The sequence below is a fragment of the Thunnus maccoyii genome, chromosome 2 (assembly GCF_910596095.1).
Source record: "Thunnus maccoyii chromosome 2, fThuMac1.1, whole genome shotgun sequence".
In the NCBI taxonomy this organism is placed as follows: Eukaryota; Metazoa; Chordata; class Actinopteri; order Scombriformes; family Scombridae; genus Thunnus; species Thunnus maccoyii.
Window position 1 is genome coordinate 17990240 of NC_056534.1, and position 20810 is coordinate 18011049.

The 20810-nt window shown below is 39.3% G+C and overlaps 1 protein-coding gene across 3 annotated transcripts in view; it reads right to left on the bottom strand.

Annotated features, from left to right (window-relative positions):
- The window catches only part of ctnna2 (catenin (cadherin-associated protein), alpha 2), a 338033-nt gene that overhangs the window by 164889 nt on the left and 152334 nt on the right, over positions 1-20810 (bottom strand). The gene's annotated exons all lie outside the window — the stretch shown is intronic.

Below are 20810 nucleotides of genomic sequence, written 5' to 3' on the forward strand. Positions count from 1 at the left end.
GCTTTGACTGCTTCCTTGTTGCTATGGTTACTAATTTTAGCCAGCGAATTAATTTAGAATGGTGAACAGACACTTTCACTGGAACTACTTATTAGGTGTCCATTATCAGGAATTAATGAACACTCTGCAGCCAATCAGGCCACCACAGGGTTAATTCTTCAACAGAAACAAATGGGAAGGAATCTGAGATAAATACTTTTCTAAATTGCCCTTTACATTTTCTAAAGGGCAATTTAGAAAAGTATTGGGGATAAACAAAGGACTAAATACTACTTTATTGTAACATTTCTTGATTCCAGAAATCACATGAAACATGTTGATTTGCATTAGAAAAGAAGTGCTATTAGCCAACCTTGACAACACTGGCAAATTCTTTGCTCACTAAAAGGAAAACAAGCAGACTTAAATAAGAGAACACAGAAACCAAATTGCTTTATAGGATGGATACTGTTTTAACTTTTTGAAACAGTAATTAGACTTCTTCCCTGTAAGCTAAAAGAATATTTAAGCTGCCACGTAATTTATTACTGTAGGTTTGAGCACAAGTTGTTTTTTGATGTGAACACTTTCCCTTTAATGATAAACAATAACAATAATTGTCTTAAAGGGCCTCAAAACATATTTTTACCAGTTAGCTTCTTACTATGAATGATGGGTTCCTACACGAACACACAATTAGGAGCGGTTTAGGTTATTTCAAATGAGAAATTTCTGTATTTGTGTTTTTGTCTGATTGTTTCTTATTTAGTCATGGATATTTAATGTTAACGAGAAAAACCTGCTATTTGAAACCAAGTTTTCAGGGGCTTTAATGACGATGTCTCATAGTAATGACGACATGATATGGAGCTTCCAAATTAAATTTCCCCTGGGGGACAATAAAGTACTGAACTGAATTTTTTATCCACTTATTAAGACCCATGATGAGAAGCAGATTTTGTGCTGGAGCCTGTAACTTATGTCATCAGTGCCACCAGGGTAAAAATTGACTTCAGAGCCCTTAAACAGTGCTTTTTTTCCACTTATTTTATGATCTATGTACATATATGCATAAGGCATACATTACTTACATCTTGTATGCATAGGTGATCCATGTTCCTGATATGAATATGGTTTACATACATATAGATGATAATACTGATGACATACTGATAAATGATAGCGGAGGATATTTCACCGTGCAATGATTCATCATACTAAACTAAAAAGCATATGCATGCATGTATCATTAATGTAAATGAAATATATACACATATAGTACATTATATCTCTGTTATTTGAAAAATGAAAGCCTTGTTTCCAAAAAGATTAACGCAAAACTCTAACCACTGTCCTCCACCCAGCCACCTATAAGCACCAGTAACAACAGAATTAAGGATGCCATTCTGAGCAATTATGGAATTTAGTGGTCACATTGTCGGAATAATTTGGCCATAGAGGAATGAATCAATTAATACATCATGGGTCATTAGCCATTTTCTCGTTTGGCCAGCTGAAAAGTGAGTCCTGAAGGTACAAAATGACCAGTAAAGTGGAGTGTAATGTAATTTGATTTTAGAGTTATTAGATGATGAGAGAGAGAGGAGAGAGAGACAAGAAGACAGACAGACTGAGAGAGACAGAGAGGGAAACAGAAAGAGACAAATTGTTTTCCTAATTATATATTTTTTGCGTTTCCTGTACACTTGCTGTTCTGTTTATGATTTCATTCCCTTTGAGTATTTGTCCATAGCGGGGAGGAACACAAGTGGGGGGGTAAGTGTCTCATCATATCAACTGCTGTATTGCTTTGCACAAAGTCACCATTGAATCACAGATACATAATGCCAAAAGGGAGATAAACTGGACTGTCAACTCAGCTCAAATGTACTGACAGGAACTAAAATACCACACGTCCCTGCAATAAATAAGGTAGGCAGGAAATCCTGCACCTACTTGTGCATACACATTCATGTGTGCACAAACACTCCTACTCTCACACTCTATGCATCTGTCTAATAATGACAAGGTCACACAAGCACAGTTAAAACAGAATTCAAAGCAGATATTTAGCACTGACTCTTGTCTCCTTACAATAAATTATATACCTTATCTTGCATCTTTTTGGCTTCGAGTGTGGGCATATCTATGGTGAAGGCAACCATGCCACTACCTGGTGGTTCATTAAACTCTCATTACCCTTGGCCGTTGCCCTTGCCGCCAGGGCAGGGACAGTCAGAGGAAAGAAGCCCTATTTGCTGACAATGAGCGTGGGTACTTCTAATCTACAGTACATCACTCCTTGTGTTCAAGAAAGGTAGACCTTCAAAATGAGGTCATTTAATTATTGTGGACAAAGCCTAAGCTTTTGTAGCCTGGTTCCACACCTTTGAATTGCTGCACACATTTCAGATTTGCTCAGAGACTCATATAAAGTAGTTCTGGCACTGCGCCTATTGAAGGCTATGCCAACCAGTTAGAGAAACAGTGAACCAGTTGGAGTTTTGTAGGCGAGATTAAGAATCAGGAACTCATATTCCTACATCACTAGCTGGCTTCATTCATGAAAATGAATGATAAAGATGGATTAGACTGAAGCAGCTGTGGAAGTTGTTGTGAGTTCAGCATGAAAAACTGCTTCGAGTGACCTCTACAGCAACTTTGAAGTCAACTGAAAATTATGTTAATAGGACAGATGAAAGACATTTGCTAACATGAACACAATGTCAGGCTAAATGAATACAGTGAAATGAAATGATAATTCAGTTTGATCAAGCTAAAGGTCTCACAGCTTCCTCATTCAATGTTGATAAGGTTTTTCTAAAATTTAGCAATAAAAAAAAGAAAGAAGGAAAATAATAACATTGTTGTATTAAAATTCAAGGTCAGGCACGTTTTCAATCAGATTCAGTCTGTCAGGCTAAACCTGCCTTCTACATATTTGTTGCATCATGGCCAACGCATGATGGGAAACACTGATGTGTTGCCCAGAAAATCGTTCCTCTATCTGAAATCCTGGGAAAGTTTCTAGCGACGACTTCAGCAATGCCATGCAATATACATAAAAAGAAAAATCACTTTGAAGTCAAAGTACTGAAACTGACTTCTTACAAGCCAGCCCTATATGTACTTAAATACCTCTGTTATGAGCGGAAGATACTTGAAGGCTCCATTTAGCTTAAGAGTTTTTATTCAAGTCAAAGACCACTGTGACCTGACTGGACCTTCTAAGTAAGGAGGCCTTCAGATTACATTATGTTACACTCACCCAGGTGTCATTGTTCATACAGCATATGCAATTTGCACTTGTATGAAGACTCATTTAGTATGTGCATGGCTGATCTTGTAGCTAGCTGAGGTTGGAAAATAGCATGCCTGCTGGAAGAACAGGCAGGCATACTTAACTCCAAATCTACTGCCTTTGTAGAGAGAGTTAACATCACAGCTGGGTCCTTTAAATGTCTTTAAAAAACTACATTTGGGCAACATTTTCAGCTATTCATTGGCCAGTGAACAGCAAGTGAAAAAACTGGCAAGCTCCAATAAAAAGAATCCAATCTCTGTGTAGTACATCATCTTTAAAGCAGCCAAATGTGATTAAAGTTGGAAAAACATGAGGCTCTACTGAATGTTTTTGTTTCTGTTTTTGTTTTTCCTAAAACCAATCAACAATTAATTCTGGTAGACTGAACTGCTGCTGATGTAAAATGGAAGGTGAATCGCAGGTTGTTTTTTTTTCACCTCATGGATGTGTCTTAAACCTTCGACTCAATCTACTAATATGAGCTGCAGGTCAGAAAATCATTCGTTTTTTGGTAATCAGGTTTTCAGTGTACCGCCATGCGTATGTGAAGGATAATTAAGGCCTAGTTGAGCTCAGGCTTCAGCTCACATGGGACAGTTAAGCAAATGCTTGAATTTTCAGGCCCACTGAAACCTCTAATTTAGCTCCTCCGTCTAATGGCACTCTACATCTCCATCTCCAGAGCCCTCTGAGGGGTCCTGCTGGAGCAACTATGATTAAAAGTAAAGTAATCTTTCGTCAGGGTAGAGCGAAAACTATCACAAAAGCCTGCTTAATTACAAAGCTACTGCGGACACGTGGCCAATTTCAAGCTGTATAGGCTCCCTGCTTACAGACTTTTATTTTAAGGACATACCATCCGAAGGTTTATTGATGGCTGTGATTAGAAAGGCAGCAATGACCAGTGATGACAACCCCGCCTCCTCCCCAAAATACACATATCGCTGCCTCTTGCCCCTGAAGCATGCCAATGTAGCAGCTGGCAGAGAGCTGATGGATGGCAGAAGACCAGCAGCTGAAGCAATGCTGCTCCTCTTTCTTCAATCCCTGAAGTCTGTTACCCTATTTCTACTAAGTCACTGCTCTGCACTGTACTGTAAATGTTTCTGGCTCTGATCTAATATTTTATATTCTTATTATATCCTTACAGATCCAGCGTCATTAAAAGATTTAACAAACATTTATCCCATTTTGTTGCAAAGGATTTTTTTCCCCCAACTGCTGTACCCCCACACCCTTCACACCACCAGCTCATCTATTCTGCCCCCTTAGCCTTCCCAGTTGGCAAGTGTCCGCCGTTTCCTCATTCCTTCCTGTTTCTCTATGGGGCCTCCATTCCTGCTGATGTCTGTGGTCTCGGCCCAGGCACAGCCCCCTCACAGCTAGATGCAGCACAGCCATCACACACATCAAATCAGAGTAAAGAGCGATCGATAGCGCGCGGTCTAATGTTTATCAAAGCAACAGACATCCATCTGTGCACGAGCTGCTGCACAACACTGCAGTGGTTATACATACGCACGACTGCTCCTTTTGCCTGGTTGTGGAAATGAGAGGGAATGAGATTGTTTGAAATGCAGAGAGATGCGAATTTTTAATTATGTATTTAGTTGGAGCAGGGAATACATAAAGCAGGCTGTGTTCATGAAGGGAAAGTATAATGACAAGTCAAAATGTATTTACTGCCCCCACACAGAAGAACTGATTTATACACAGGGTCTAATTCACATTAAGATTATATCCCCCTCATTTCCTTTGAAACAGTAATGCTTTGATCTTATGTAGGGGACAATTTACATTAAGATTATATACCCTCATTCCTTTCAAAACAACAAGGCTTTGATGCTATGTATCAGTACGGATCAGTGTTTACGCGGGTCTTTTATTGCTTGTGAAGCTGTGGACACTCGCCGTTATTTTATTGCGACTGTGACTGATCATAAACAGTTTTGGAAATTATCAAAGGAAATATCGCCACCATATTAATCATTATGTCTCTAAAAATGAAACACACACAAAAAAGACAAAAAGAGGACAAACCATCTTGGACTCGCTAAGCTTTTGTCTGTGACTTGGATAATTGTTGACTTGTTGTTGTCTGATACCCATGATACAGTATGGACATGAGCCACTGCGCAAAAGCACACAAGGATTTGTTTCCTCATGGATTTGGAGTGCTAAAACTGGAACCTTGTATTCTGCTAGCCTGTTTACTCACAGAATAGCCTCCAAACCAAGTCTTATCAAGCTAGAATGTTTCTAGTGGCTTTTTGAGAGTGCTTTAATCATATTTAAAGCTACAGAAACATGAAAATCATCTCTCTCTCTCCCCTGCATTGTTTTTGTATGCAGGAAAGCAAATGCATGTAAATAAAAATATTCAGCAAATTTAATGTTACTTTGTATTGCTTTCTGTCACAAATGAGCAGTGACGTAGCAGTGGTTCTTTGAGTAACACTATCAAGCCAAGAAAACTGCAGCCATAGTGGTGGTGGTGGGTTGCAGCAGGACACAAGCCCCTGGGTCCCTCTCAAGTATTATTCAACACATCCTCATAATTAAACAACCACATAGGTCTATTGTACTATGCACTCCTGAGCGACCCATAGGAGAGCTTTCTAATAGCCGCCTCTATCAGCACTTTCCAAAACCATTACAAATTACTGTTTTGTTAGGTAGAAAAACCACTCGGTTAGGGTTAGGGAAAGATCATGGTTTGGGTTAAAATAATCACTTGAATTGTGGTGCGGGTTAAAGTTACTACTTCCTTAAAATTAGGCAACCTTCATCGTCATGGCAACAGTAAACACCACAAAAACTGTAGTTAAGGTTTTTAAAAAACTGTCCCGACTCATGGTAGGAAACGGGAAGCGAACAGCGGTCTCCTGCAGCTAGGTCCACTTTTTGCCATCTATCTATCAAGCCATCTATCCAACCTGGCACTTCTAGAAATTTGTCACCTTATATGGACGTCATCTGAACTGCGTCACTTTTCCAGGTCATAATTACTACGGCCGCTAGATGGAGTCTGTCACACAAATAGGTTATTTTTACTGTCGCCTTTCTTTTGAGGATGGGATGGTATTATTACTTGCTGCAGTATGCTGTCTACTGACAGACAAACAACCATATGAGAACTGTTAAATCTGCTCTCCTGCATGTACTTCTCATGCTCTTTTTAAGCTCCTGCAGCTTCCTCTGGTCAGAGTTAACAACTGTGTTGTAGGCGTAGGGGGTGGTGCATCTGTGATAGGAAAGAGAAGTACTTGTGTTTGTGCACATGCACACATCTGTCCATACACTGTTTGTTAATAGAAATGCCCACGGCTCACTTATAGTGGCAAATAGGCTTTGTTGCAAGATGCAAAGGGAGAGAGAGAGAGAGAGAGAGAGAGAGAGGTATTAAAATGAAGCATGCAGATAGAGATTTTTTAGGCAGCGCATGACCCACATGGTGTGGACGGCTTTCTCAACAGCAGACAAAAAGCAATCATTATTTTAGCACTAGGGCGGATTAGCAAGGCTTACCAGGAATTTTATCAATCTCCCATAATGTGCTGCATGGTATTAGCATAATGTGAAAAATGATTAGACACCCTTTATCACTGAATCACATAGGGTAACTATGCAATTATTAATAGGAGCTGTCCCAAGCATGCCCTGCTATATGTGGAGCCTACCATGACATTTGATAAAAAAAAAAGATGTTTGTTGTAACTCAGGACATAATCGAGTTGAAAACAACTGTTTTTTGTAAGACCCACTGTAAAGGAGATGCACTCGCTCTCCTAAATAAAAATAATCTGAAGAGTCCTCTACACTCACACACACTGCCCCCACTAGTGATCATTCTGATGCTATTGTAGTTTTGTTGCAGTTAACATGGGGATAAACAACTGCAATTCATAACAAACATAAAATGGTGGATTTCTGGATTTGGATTTTGTTGTTATCCTTATGTAACTGATATGATCATTTTGAATAATTGATATTAATAATTAATCTGTGCCCACAACTGGTCTGGAACAAGTGGTCAAACAGACCAATGAACTGACAGCCCATGTAGTTGCTACTGTGTGCTAATTTGTGTAATTTTCCTAAAGAACAAACATGTTTATTGTCTATAAAATATGAGGAATACAAAAATATAACAGCAGCAATAAAACAATTGACACTGACAGTTAGAGAAGACTGATTGAGTTAATAGTAAAATTGCTACCATCTCACAGCACTGGACATGAATGGATTTCACTCTAGCTTGTAAGGGGAGCGATCTCTCAGTGCAGTGTTTTAAAAGGAGAGTCAGGGTGGGCACATGTTGAAAAGCAGAACCGAGAAAGAAAGCAAACACAGTTTGCTGTGGAAAGATTGTATCTTGCCTCAAGAATATATTCCTGTATTCATTACTTTCTCAGCTAATTTATTCCTTATTGGCTCATTTACTGCATCCTATTTATTTATTTATTTGTTTAACTAATGCAACACAGTATACAATCAATACAATTAAGAATAACATATAAATAAAACCAGAGAAAGCAGAACACGAGTGTACGCAAAGTGAAAACAGCAGAACAGAGTTGAGGTCATGGAAAGACTATGATCCTGTTTATAACATTTATCCTAAAGTAAATGTTTAATTTTCCTCCACAGACCTACAGATAATCCATTTTTCTAGTTCAGTGAGCCTCTGTGTAATGTGAGGTGTAGGTCTATGTGTACTAGTACCCTTGCTTTTCTAGTTCAATAATTGCATTTGACATGATTTAAATTTGAGGTCTTTGTAAATTAGTTGCTCAGCTGGGGCCAGATGTGGACCTTAAATTTTAGAGCATGCTCCTTAGAAAATAAGCCCCAGAGAAGACACATGACTTAGAAATGCCACTTGAATGAAATGATGAAATAAATCATCAGGATACTGAAGGGGTTCCCTGTGAAGAGCATATGTATGTATGTTAAAGTCCATGGGAGACTGATGTCCCCCCCTTTCACTTCTTTAACGGGTTTTGTCCAAATAGGAATTTCTGCTGGCTCTCTTTGAATAGTGTGTAACCTGCTGTGAGCATGGGAACTGCTGATAGCAAAAAAAGATAAACAAAAACCAAGGGAATTAATAAAAAGATGCTTTCTTTGTCTCTTCACTTCACAACTTCAAGACCTGCTTTCTACTATCCTTAAAAGTAGGGTTTTTATATCCTAACCCTACACCTGTTCACACTCATAATTCAGATTTTTGTTGAATTCTGGCTGACAGTGTGTCTGTGCAATTCTTGCTCTTCCGTGCTTTGTTGCAATTTCATAAAGAAAGATTTTAAACAGCGAGGCGCTATGTGTCAAGTGAAGTGTCATGAAAAAACAGCAGGGTGACACTGCCTAAAATCATTGTGGCAGCTTCAAACACGTGTTTGTAACCGTGAAATGGAGCATAGAAAATAAATCAAAACACATGCTGGATGCTATTCTCACCAAATAAATGTAACAAACACCATGAAAGGCACTTTCAGATGACTAGAAAAATATTGGAAGTGACAAAATCCACTGACGGAACACAACTTCATTAGCATGTCTTTCACAATGACAGGCCTTTTTTTTTTCTCCTCTACACCCCCACCTCCCCTTCCACTTGCTGTAAATGCTGATTTCACTGTCTTCCAGTGATTCCTTGAGCTTAGCTTTCATCAGCGGTACCCCGTCTGTCTGACTGACCTGTTTGAGCAAAGGTGAGCAGCATCACATAGGGCCCAAGACCAGTTCCATAAAACAGAAATGATTAAAGAGGTAGGGAGAAAGACCCACCAGCAAGCAGTCTGCCGCATCAGTCCTCGCTTTTTTCTCCCTGTCTCCCTCTCTCGCTCGCTCATTTGCACCTTCTTGCTAAAGCTTTTCTCTCAGGATCTTTCTATCCACTGGCTAGATCCACAGCACCTTTATTTCCTCGTTTTTGCACCCCCTCTCTCTCAGCTCTGCCTTCTTTCTGTATTTTCCCTCCTTTGCTCAAAGAGAAGCACATTTTCTTCCATGAAGGATTGGGAGTACACATTCTCAGATTTGGCCTTGAGAGAAACACTGTTGTATGTACCTATATGCCAATATTTTATAAGTAAACTGTAATATCAACAATGATGCTTTCTCATGGCACAACAGACAATACAAGTCAGTAAGGATAATATTTTTGCTAGCAGCAACAGAAATTACTTAGGGCTATGACTTAAATAAACATGATGCAAAGGAACACGGATCTAAATTCAAATACAGTGGTCCATAAGGATCTGCACAGGTTAGTCTAGTGTTTGTGAGCAACAAATTATTACAAGCAAGGCCCATAGTTTGCTAAGACATGTCAAACATACCACCCTTGACCAAATATTCATATATATGGAATTATTTTGTACACTAATGCCTGTTGCAGTGAATATCAAGAGCGTCTTATTATAAAGTAAATGCTGATGATGTTGTGATAGTCTTTTGAAAGAGGAGCTTAAATGTGGACATGTGGTTAATGATTTTGTGCATTGGTATTATTCATTTAAATATTACAAAATCCCAACAAGACAAACTATATAACTGCCAAATGTCATAAAGCAATAGTAGCAATAGTGACACATTGGACAAATGCACAAATACCAGCATCTGGGTATATTGCTGGATAACAAGTTGTTTTTAAATCAATGCATATGCTATCTAAAGAGAAGTGCAATGCCTTCTATCTCTTTAAAGAACATACTTCTGTCTGCTGCCAATTTTTGTACATACGTTTTACTGCACAAGTTTTACTTTGCTAAGTCAGTAACTGAACTGGGGTGTTATGTGCATTTTAAATTTTAGGAGATGGGAAGTGTTTTTCACCCTGCCCACGAGGGGTAGAGGAGATCCAATTATAGCAAAGAGCGATGATGTCCTAAGTAGATGTTGCAATAAGTTGAAATATTATATCAAACAAAGTGTCAAAGGAGATCAGTTGGCTGAGGAAGCCTGGGTTGAAAGCTAAAGGTGGATATGATTACATCCAATAACACATTTTAACTATCTTAATATCTCTGTATATTTGGGAATGTGCTTTCTATTGCAGAACTATCATTCGCTTTGTGCCAATATGCAACATCCCAAATGATTCAATGTATACTGAATATAGCTACAAGGCATCACATTATTTAAAAACTAGAATACAATATTCTTTTATCTTTCCTATGTTTAAATGATTCATGGGGAATTTTTAATGTATCTTAAAAGTACAATAAGTAATACTAAATTTTGCTAATTTCTTGTATGCAACACTTGTCTTTATCCAACCGACCACATTGGAAGAGTCTTCATGTGGAATTTGAAACAGCCCTGTTGCTAGTTTCCTGGCATGTTTTCTAAAATTAGCCACAGGGAAGAAACCAGTGACAGAAATCTAATTACATCCAATAGAATTTACTTATCAACACAAAGTGGCTACAGAAAATACAAACAGTGCCAGGGGTGATGACTGGAGATTGCAGAAGGTTTCAAATGAAATAGTCCTATAGGCGCTGTGTCTGGGGACAGTGAGATGGTAAATCTTGTTATTTCAAAACAACAATTCCAACATTTCAGCATGAGTATACATATAGTGAGAGATGTCCCCTGGTTGCTCCTATTATCGCTGCAGCAAGTGAAGATGAAAGGCGGAAAAAAAACAAAAAACAAAAATGAAAACCTCTATGACAATGCTGCAAGTTAGCATTTCACATTCAGAGAAAAGAACAAACATGCACATCAAAAGATGAAAACAAAAAGCAAGAAGAGTTTTGAGGATTAGTCCTGGGTGGATCTAAAATTATATGGCATCACAAAATCAAAAGAAACAGGCATACAGCCTAAACAGAGGACCCCACATGTACATTGATGGTAAGATAGATATAACAACAGGTGAAGGAAGAAAACAAAAGATTCAGTAAAGTAAAGAGTTTTGAGAGAGAAAGAGAGGAAAACATTTGAAACAGACACAGACAGAAGACATAGATAAATGAGGCAAAGCTATACAGTGCATGGTTGAGTATGGATCAGCTGATTGATTAACGCCACTTTTGGTGCATCAGAGAAAATGGATGAGTGCAGGCTCTGTAGCCATTTGGTAGTCAAATATAATGTGATTACCATGACACACCAATATATTACTGCAATTAAAGCAGAAGTATTGGTATAGTCAGGAAAAGGACGAGAGTCAATTTCAATCAAGATGGGTGTCTAAACTATACAGGCCTGTCTAGGATGTGTAACTTTGACAAATTGTGTGACAGTTTTCACAGACACAAGTGTAAAGATGTGAAAACTGTTCATTTACGAGTTGATAATAAGGACTGACATTTGATATAGTCAGACTATTTTCTATCTGTGCCACTGTCACAGACAGTAATCCTTCCAACAAAAGATGACATATTAAAGGAATTACTGAGGAAGCCTGTGCTGTACGTGCACTCGCAAACTGCCTCAGGAAACTCTTAAATAGGGGAGATAAAACTAAATAGGCGAGATAAAACTGACCTGAGATGAGTACTGTGGAGATGAGGTATAAACAACAACAGACTAAGCTTAGTCAGCACTCAGCAGACCTTGGGCATTACTGGTCTGAGTGTCATCCACACTGAGGTGGAAGAAAAGGAAAAACAGAGAAAGATCATCCAATTCAGGACCACTGGAGCATGGAAGAGGCTGTATAGAACAGCTTACATGTGGTACAATAGCCATATGGTTGTTTGCATGCCTGTGTGCGTTTGTGAAGAGAGAAAAAGTGAGAGAGAGAGAGAGAGAGAGATCTTGTACATACAGTGCAGGGCAATGGGGATAGTGCTCGCCAAAAACTGTATGAACGAATCCTAAGTGCTGATTCTTTTCCGGGTTCGATACGATAAGTGCTACACTAACAAAAGCTCTCACCTTCTCCAGCCTGTTCTGCTTATTTTATGTTACCAAACTACCAGCAATCAAAATGGAAGCATTACAACATTAAATAGTGCTCATGAGTACTGTGTGAAATCATTCAGTTGGTAGGCAGTGCAGGTGTTTTCTCCTCGGGGATTACCATAGCTGTATGCAACCTTTCAGTACGTATTTTCCCATATACTAGACTTGACTCAACTGGTGCTGAGACTGTTCAGTATAAAAAACCTGTATACTAGACACCCTTGACACATCCTGTACATGCTGATCTACTGCCTGTAGATCAGCATGATGTGGCTGTGGTAGGTGACTAGTGGGGCTTGCTTTGGTTGTTTGATAAATTGATGAAGTACACCCTATCACCAGAGCATATCAAAAGTTGTTGAGTTAATTTGCCTTACTTGACAGTGAATCCTGCAATGTGACTATTGCACATGTGCACATCATAATGTTGATACTGAAATGATATATTATGCAGCCCTACCATACGGTAAACAATGAATGCCGCGGAACTAGGAGCGCTCAAGACGGTCTGTGGCTGGTGCTCTGTCTCGAGCAATCCCACAGTGTAGCGGCACTGTTTAGACGCATGTAAAAAACACATTTGGTGCGCGTGTCAATGCTGTATAGGAACAAACATGAGTCATTTCCTCTGAGCCATCATGCCAGATATTTAATTACATGACTATTTTGGTACCAACATTTACCCAATAGTGTGGTGGATAATATTCTGAGATTTACTCGCCAAACGGAAAATCTACCTGCATTTGGAACTTGGCAGGTGTTAATTTCGGACCCCGCTTGTACCCGTGGCAAAGATAATGAACCAGTTATACAGAGTGTAATCCATTTCATATTAAAGGATTTTAGTTTTGTTCATGCAAGCTGTCCTCATAAAACACTGTTACGTTAAACATGAACTTAGCTATAGGCTATGTACTTGTAAATACTCATCAAACTAATCCTCCATGGACTAGGGCATTTGCTGGATTTGGCAGATTAGGGAAATTTCTGAAACAGTTGATGAAGAAAAGTAAAATACACGGGTAAGACTTCGGTCTATTATATGTGATTTGTGCCTTTGGCCAATGTCAAGTAGGTGAAGTGTCAACTTTATATTGAAAGAGAGGGAATGGCTTTTAAATGTTGTTCATGTCAGTTTCCATGAAATAGTTATGAAAGTGCCAGCCTTATGCTAACTCCTATTAATAAAGAGTTAGCTGTCTGGTCAGGTCTTCCGGTGTAATCAAGTCTTCCAGTCTGACAGCATAAGTATAGCTATGCCTTAATCAAAAAATAATGAGAAAAAAAATTCCATTTGTATATAAAATGTTAAGATGGCTGTATACAGTATGGGAAGAAAGTATGTCATTTACCTGTGGGGTCATGGGATGTTGCCTGATGCCCCTCTAAAATGGTTCTGGCTACAGGCTTGTAGCTAACAGAGCCTGTTTGATTCCCTCTTTAGCATTGCATGAGAACGATTTAGTTTTTAATACGTGTAACGACTGCCATACAGACCCATTACCTCAGTTCACCATTGTTTCTTATCGACTCAGCTATAAGACTGAAAAGTTCTTAAAGCACCCTGAGAGTTTTCAGGTGGTATAAAGAAAGTGGAAGGAAGGTGACTGAGTTTCACACTGGGTGTTGGAATGGAGCAATCATGGTAGTAGAATCAGTTTTCCAGAATCCTGAGTTTCTGTTTTGCACCTATCCCTCTGGGGGGACTTAAAGAAACTCACTATTTTCATGACCTTGCCCTTAGATTCTGAGAGAGGTTGTCACAGGTGTGTTAAAGTTTCTAATAGTCTAAGTTTGTGTCTGTCTCTCTGTCCCTTATTTCTCAAACATAATACCAATTCCTCATACTTCTTTCTATTTCTAGGAGTGAAGCTACTATTGTAAGTTTTGGTGTGTGCTATGTGGCGTGTTAATCTTTTAAGCTGCTATGATGCTCAGCATCACAGAAAAAACAGGTAACCCGGCTGAGCTAGATTTCAAATACAATTCAGTCTCAAAGGGTTTTTTTTTTTCTTAACAACTGTTTAAAGTGTAATGATTTAGATTTTCTGGTTGCATTCCAGGCTATTAACTTTCAGCTTTCTTTATGGGACAATATAAAATATATTCTCAATCAAATATATTGTTAGATGAAACATTCTTGTCCCCATGTTATTATTTATTGATTTGGAACGGGAGAGACGGAGAGATAGAGTAAGTATGTGTGTGTGTCCAAATGCTGTATCTAATCCCATACTGTGGCTAGCCCCAGTGGCCCCTCTCCTCTTCTAGGCCTAAATGGAACAGGTGAGGAGCCGGAGCCTCTCGGGGCCGGCCTCACACTTCACTGGTGCCCAAACTTAAATTGGCTTCTTCTCCTGCTGTTCCACACCAGTAATTACCCCCCCCTCCTTCCCCTACCCTCCCTTGCCAGGAACAGGAGAAATGAATGTAGACAAATAAACAAATAAATAGAATGCCTGAGGGGCAGAGTCACAGTACTTTGCACCCACTTGTTCAAACTGAGTAAAGAGGTATGAAAATTGGTGGGGATGTAGGGGGTATTACAGCTGTTTGTAAGAAAATGCATGTGCATGTATGCGAACCTACACATGCACATGGGGTTCCACAGTCTGAGTTTCCAAGAGTCGTGGTGTAAGATAACATAACAACATGATGTTTTGATGTTTTGACAAATACACAGTGTATATTTAACAGTCGCTCCAGTTGAATACCTACGACTGATTGGCTGAAACATCACCGTGGCATCCCACTGTGTCTTTGCTACACCTGTTTTGTTGAAGTGACAGTAATCATCACGTTTTTGCAAGCTGTGGTTTTAGGAAATGAGCGTGAGAGCCTTTGTTTCTTTACAGCTGTCAGAAGAGCAATATTTGAAATACCTGCTGTGCCCCGTGTCAGAACAACCCGAATCAGAATCACTTGATGACTCGTGTGTGTCCTCGTGCTTTTGCCTGTCAACACACTCCTCTGTCTCCCAGGCTATCCATTTTCTCTCTTTCAGAGTGTGCCATTAACTTAGACGGGTCGTGTTTAAAGGGCTTTGCCTATGCCACTGACACCCTGTCAATGGCTTTGAGATTGCCTTTGTCACCTGTCTTTCTGTGACAGACCTGATGGCATGCATGACAAAGCTGAGAAAACGAAATGGTAACAGGGGAAAAGTGAGAAAGAAAACTGATAGCTTCAACCGGTTCTTACATTGAAGAAAAAATAGGACCTCATCTGAACCAATCTTTGAGCATAAATCATCAGATTATATCAGAGCGCTGTACGTCAGAGATTTGTCATATAGGTCACAGTACATAATACAACCATCTCTTAAATTGCTATATTATGGGTTATGTATTAAGGTTTTTGATCACATGCAAATAAATTCCAGTTTTGTCTTATTCTACTGATACAAATTCAGATGTGTCTCTACAGCTTGTTGGGGGGTATGAGAGAGACCTCTTGTTATTATTTTAATACTGTAGTCATAAACAGAGATGAGGAGGATGGCAATTACTGAGATTCAAAAACAACTCATGTACACAAACTCTAACTAGGCCCATGATACCCCAAGACATGTAAACAAAAAGCACAGCTGGATGTAAATTATTTCAGCTCCCTCATCTTCAAATTTTAGTTTAAATCTCTTGCCTGAAACAATAACAACAAGCCGGATAATCGTGTTTTAATCTGCCTTGTGTCCTGATGTCAGCAGATAGTGATATTCATATTCATGGGTGTGTTGCATAGACAAAAGCCTCCTAAATCAGGGTTTTCACCCAAGCCTCGAGCCAATAATTCAGTGAGCTTGAGAAAGCTTGAAGGGAGAATCTGGCAGTGTTGCAGGGGATGGTGGGCTGGGAGGGGAGCGCTATGCCAATTTGAACCACCCGAGCTCTACAATCTGCCCATCCAGATTGCTCTTTGGACCCACTTGCTTTTCAATTGGGAAATAATATGTCAGGTGGTAGTGGAAGATTGTGGTTTACTGTGCCCTAAGATGATACAATATATACAATTGTGACAAACAAGTACAAATATAAAAGCTGAGGTCAGATTAAATAAATTAGTTAGCATTTCCAACATTCTGAGACTATCAAGTAAATGCTGAATGACTGTTGGAAAAAACCACTTCATGCACTTAACCTCTTCCACTCCCGCTCCCCTACCATAGTCCCATTTCCTGGGTGGGGCGCAGGGGATCTTTAGGGGGAGATAGCAGGTCAACAGTATATGCCGCATAGAAGTGGTGTACATCATCTGAAAGCTGGGAACCTGAAGATTAATTTGAGATGCCACTCAGCTGTGTGTGTCAAGTTTTTTCAGTGATAAATCTATAGTCTACATTCTGTTTTGGATAGGCATCTATTCAAATTTTAAAAAGTTTATAAGGGCTTAGAGCATTATGATGGTAGTATATGATGGCCATTCCCATGCTCAATTATGTCTCATAAGTTGTTGCAGCAATTTTCGGGTTGATACTATTTGGTAAACAGATTTGGTGCAAAATTTAACCATTTTTGACCACTCGAGAATTGATAAAAATGGTCAAAAATAAATCCAAAATACCACATTAAGACACCAAGACCATGAGAAACATCACGGAAAAATTCATGCTGTGATGATTTGATATCAAATGATATCTGCATGAAACTGCATGGTTTTTGCCAAAAACTGCATGGGATTAGCATAAAGTGGGCATGTCTGTAAAGGGGAGACTGTTGGGTAACCATAGAACCCATTTTCATTCAGATATCTTGAGGTGAGAGGTTAAGGGACCCCTTTGAAAACGGCCATGCCAGTTTTTCCCTTGCCAAAATTTAGCCTAACTTTGGATTGTTATTTAGCCTCCTTCCCGACAAGCTATCATGACATTTCTTAGATTGTCTAGTTTTATATGATACCAGTATCTTCACTGTAGCTTTAAAACTGAGCCCGCTACAGCCTCTGACAGATGGTAATGTAAGCCGGGAAGTGGAAGAGGTTAAAAGAAAGGGTTAATGAAGAAATAATCTAATATTCATGAGACATGCAACAGAACTTGATCTAGCTCTTATTCTATGAATGTCACTTTAAATTGTTTTTTTTTGTCTGCTACAGTGTACATATCTGCTCTATAAATTGCATGTTCTGTGTTCTCCACAAAATCAGAGACCAAAAGGGAGAAATGTATATAGTACATCTACGTAGATGGAGACCTTGTTTCCATTCAGTCAATCAAATCTTTACATAAAGCAGTAACGTCAGCTTTCACACTGAGCCAGAATGCCTTCTACATAACACAAGAGCCACAGACTTTGTACAACAACCCACATTTGCTTTCCTGCTTTAGTCTCCTTCTTATCCAATGTACAGATGTCTTGTCTTGCACCTTAGCTTGTTGAATGAGGCACCAAGCAAACATCCAAACAGAGGAAAAAGTTCACTGCTAATGTCAGTTTGCAGGCTAGATAGCTTATTAGCTGCTCAGTTGCAGCACATTAAACAGTGCTGCGACTGTAAATGTAACTGCAAACACTAAATTAAAAATGTGAACTTGTAAACAAAAGCTCTGACAAAATGTATTATAATTTCCATCAGCAGACAATAGCATGAAAGGTGGACAAATGGACAAAGAGTTGAAAGCAACAATAAACAAAGTTACTTTCATTAGCTTATCTAAACAAGAATATGTGCAACAAGAAAGACAAACAAGAGATGTTAACTGTGGAAGTGTAGTTTAAACATAATTTGAAACCATCGAGGAACACACACACCCACAACATTTATCGGTCACACTGTGATAAACCCACACTGGCGGTGTTTAGCAATTTCACATGGCTCATTATATATATACAGTACATAATCTTTGCTACAGTGCATGTGCAACTTCGCAAATCTCATTGTTTTCTTCAACGACTTTGTAGTCATCATTATACAATGACAGATGAGATCTGTATACTACGAGATAAGATCCCCTACAGCTATTGGAACCGGGGGGGACCTGTACAAATAAGCCACATGTCTGCCTGTCTGCTGTTAAATACCTCTTTCTGTGTGGATGCCAGAAACATCATTCATGGCTCGTTAGCACTGGAAAGGTGTATATTTTTAGCTCTAAAAGTTTCATCACCCCAACTACTAAGGCTATGTAAGGCTGGTAAGCACCCAGAGAGTTAAGCTATTCCTTTCTTTTCCAAATGCCTTCCCATGAAAACAGGGCTCATACTTTCCTTAGACAGACCGGTGAGTGCTGATGATCACTGCACACCAATTTCAAATCCGACCAACACATTTCCGCTCACAACATGACCAAGGTGCCAATGTGTTTTACCAACAGGGTGTATTATCAAGTGGTATGACTTCCATGGCAAGCCTGGACATAACAATAGCAGAGTACAGAAACAGGTCTAACACTGCAGTACAGCTAAGAATTGAAAAAGGGGCTAAAAAATTGAAGTTGCTAAACCATAGTTGTGAAGACAGATGCTAGAAGCTCAGAGCAATATGACATTTCTTTCACCTATAACCTCTTCTTTTACTTAAGTCTTGTTAACAATCTACAGAAAAACATGCTGAACTGATGAAGTGAGTGTACATTTTCAGCCTATAGCAAGACTACTGACTGGCAGAGAGTAATATTTCAATTCAAAATTTTAATTTGCCAGTACCAGATGTTTCAATTGCCTGGAAATCATTCCAAGTACTACCATTTATTGTATCTTCTGGTTTTATTAATTGCCTAGGACTCCCCCTCTTTTACAGTATGCAGATTTTTTTTTTTTTTCCTGGACAGCTGGAGGCGGAGGTAGTGAAGCTAATCCTTGCAAAGATGCATTTGTCATTACACCTACTACAGTGCAAAATGTCCAACAGCTTGCGGCAGAATTGTTTTTCAAATGTACAAAACACATCGATTTGTGATATGTTGTGTCACTCTGGATATGTTTCACCACATGGGCTGTTATGAGAGAACCCAGATGTACCCAAAGTGTACAGGGCTCCAGAATGCTATCACTTACTCACATTTTAAGAGATAGTGGGACTGAAATGTATCACTGGTAACAACAGTGCTTTTTGTAAATGTGCTCTTCATTTGAGTGTTATCAGCATTTTTTCAAAACATCATAGTATTACTTTGTCTGTTTTTAATCAAGAGGGAGAGAGGGACTTAAATGTAAATGTTTATTTGTATGTGTTAGTGTGATCTAGACCGGTAATTAGCTGTCTAGCTAACATGTGGTAGGCATGACATGAAAAACAACAAGCCTTCCCCTCCAGATGGAAGCACAGTGACTCAATATATGTGCAAAGGTAGTTGCTTCAAAGACCAGCAACATGTCAAGATGAATGACACATTTGAATGTGCATGGCATAAATTTAGGAGCTTCATTGAGATTGCAAAAAGCCCCCCAAACCATCACAGCCTTTGGCAAAGCTAAAGGTAACCTGCATTAACAATCAGGCTATCCTAACTACCTAACATTAGTCGGGTGGCATAGTTGTATCACTTGATAAAGCAACTATGGCTAATAAGTGCAGTGATCTAGATATAGACCCTTGAAGTTTTACTGTACGTCAGGTAGATATAGTTTCTTTGTAATCTAGTTTCATGTTTGAGTTAGAGAGCAAAGCTGATAGCGGAAACGTAAAATGAATTAATAAATGGCACTTTCAGCCTCTGATGTTGGCCCTGTACAGCACAACCAAATGTAATCTGTCACACCTTGGACAACCAATATTACAGTGTAGGTCTGAATTTAGATGCTCTAACATAAAGAGTTTGAGAAGTAGAAGTACACCTCACTTCCCGTAATAGCCACAAAACCATTTTAAGGTCTTAAAGAAAATCAATATGCGCCATGTATTTGGTGTTAACCAAGGAACCTGAGGGAAATTTGATTCTAAATGTTACATTCAGAAGTGAATGGCCACGATATGAAGTAGCACCTTGACTTTAAACAAAATCCATCACATTTGAGTACTCGAGGACTTGCGCTCTCACAATAATGGATCATTTTAGGGCAAGGGAGAATAATGAAAAGAACAATAAGCAAAGGCCAAGGAAGAACAAGAAACACAGGGGCTTAACTCCTTTTGATGTGATTTCTGAATGTTTTCCTTTAAACGCAGCAAAGGACCCAATGTAAAAAAAGAAAATACAAATGGGTGAAGAATAAAGGCAGAACCTTTATGTTACAGTATAAAGCCTCTTTGTCACTTTGGCCGAGGCTGACACACCTGATACAGCAGCAGGCTTTCACGTCAGCCACTTGTCATTTTGTAAAAAATCTCAGGGAGCATGCGTAGGCTAGCCTGTTGCCTGGGTTACAGTCTGCTGCAGACGTTCAGGCCCAAAAGGCTCATTAGTGATGCCAAGGTTGTCAATAGGTTGGCCAGGAGCTTTCAGAGTATCAGAGGGCCAGAAAGCACACTGGAGTGGATCCAGGGCCAGACTGAACCCTCTCCTCTCCCCAGGTGCCCTTCTTCTCTTAAGTCAGCCTTCATCCACCAGTAAGGAACCTCCTTTCCAAAACCGTCCTCTTCTGACCTTGTACACTTTAGAGAATGTCACACATTCATTCACGTCTTCTTACTTTTGTAATTATTCCTACCCTGCTAGCATGCAATC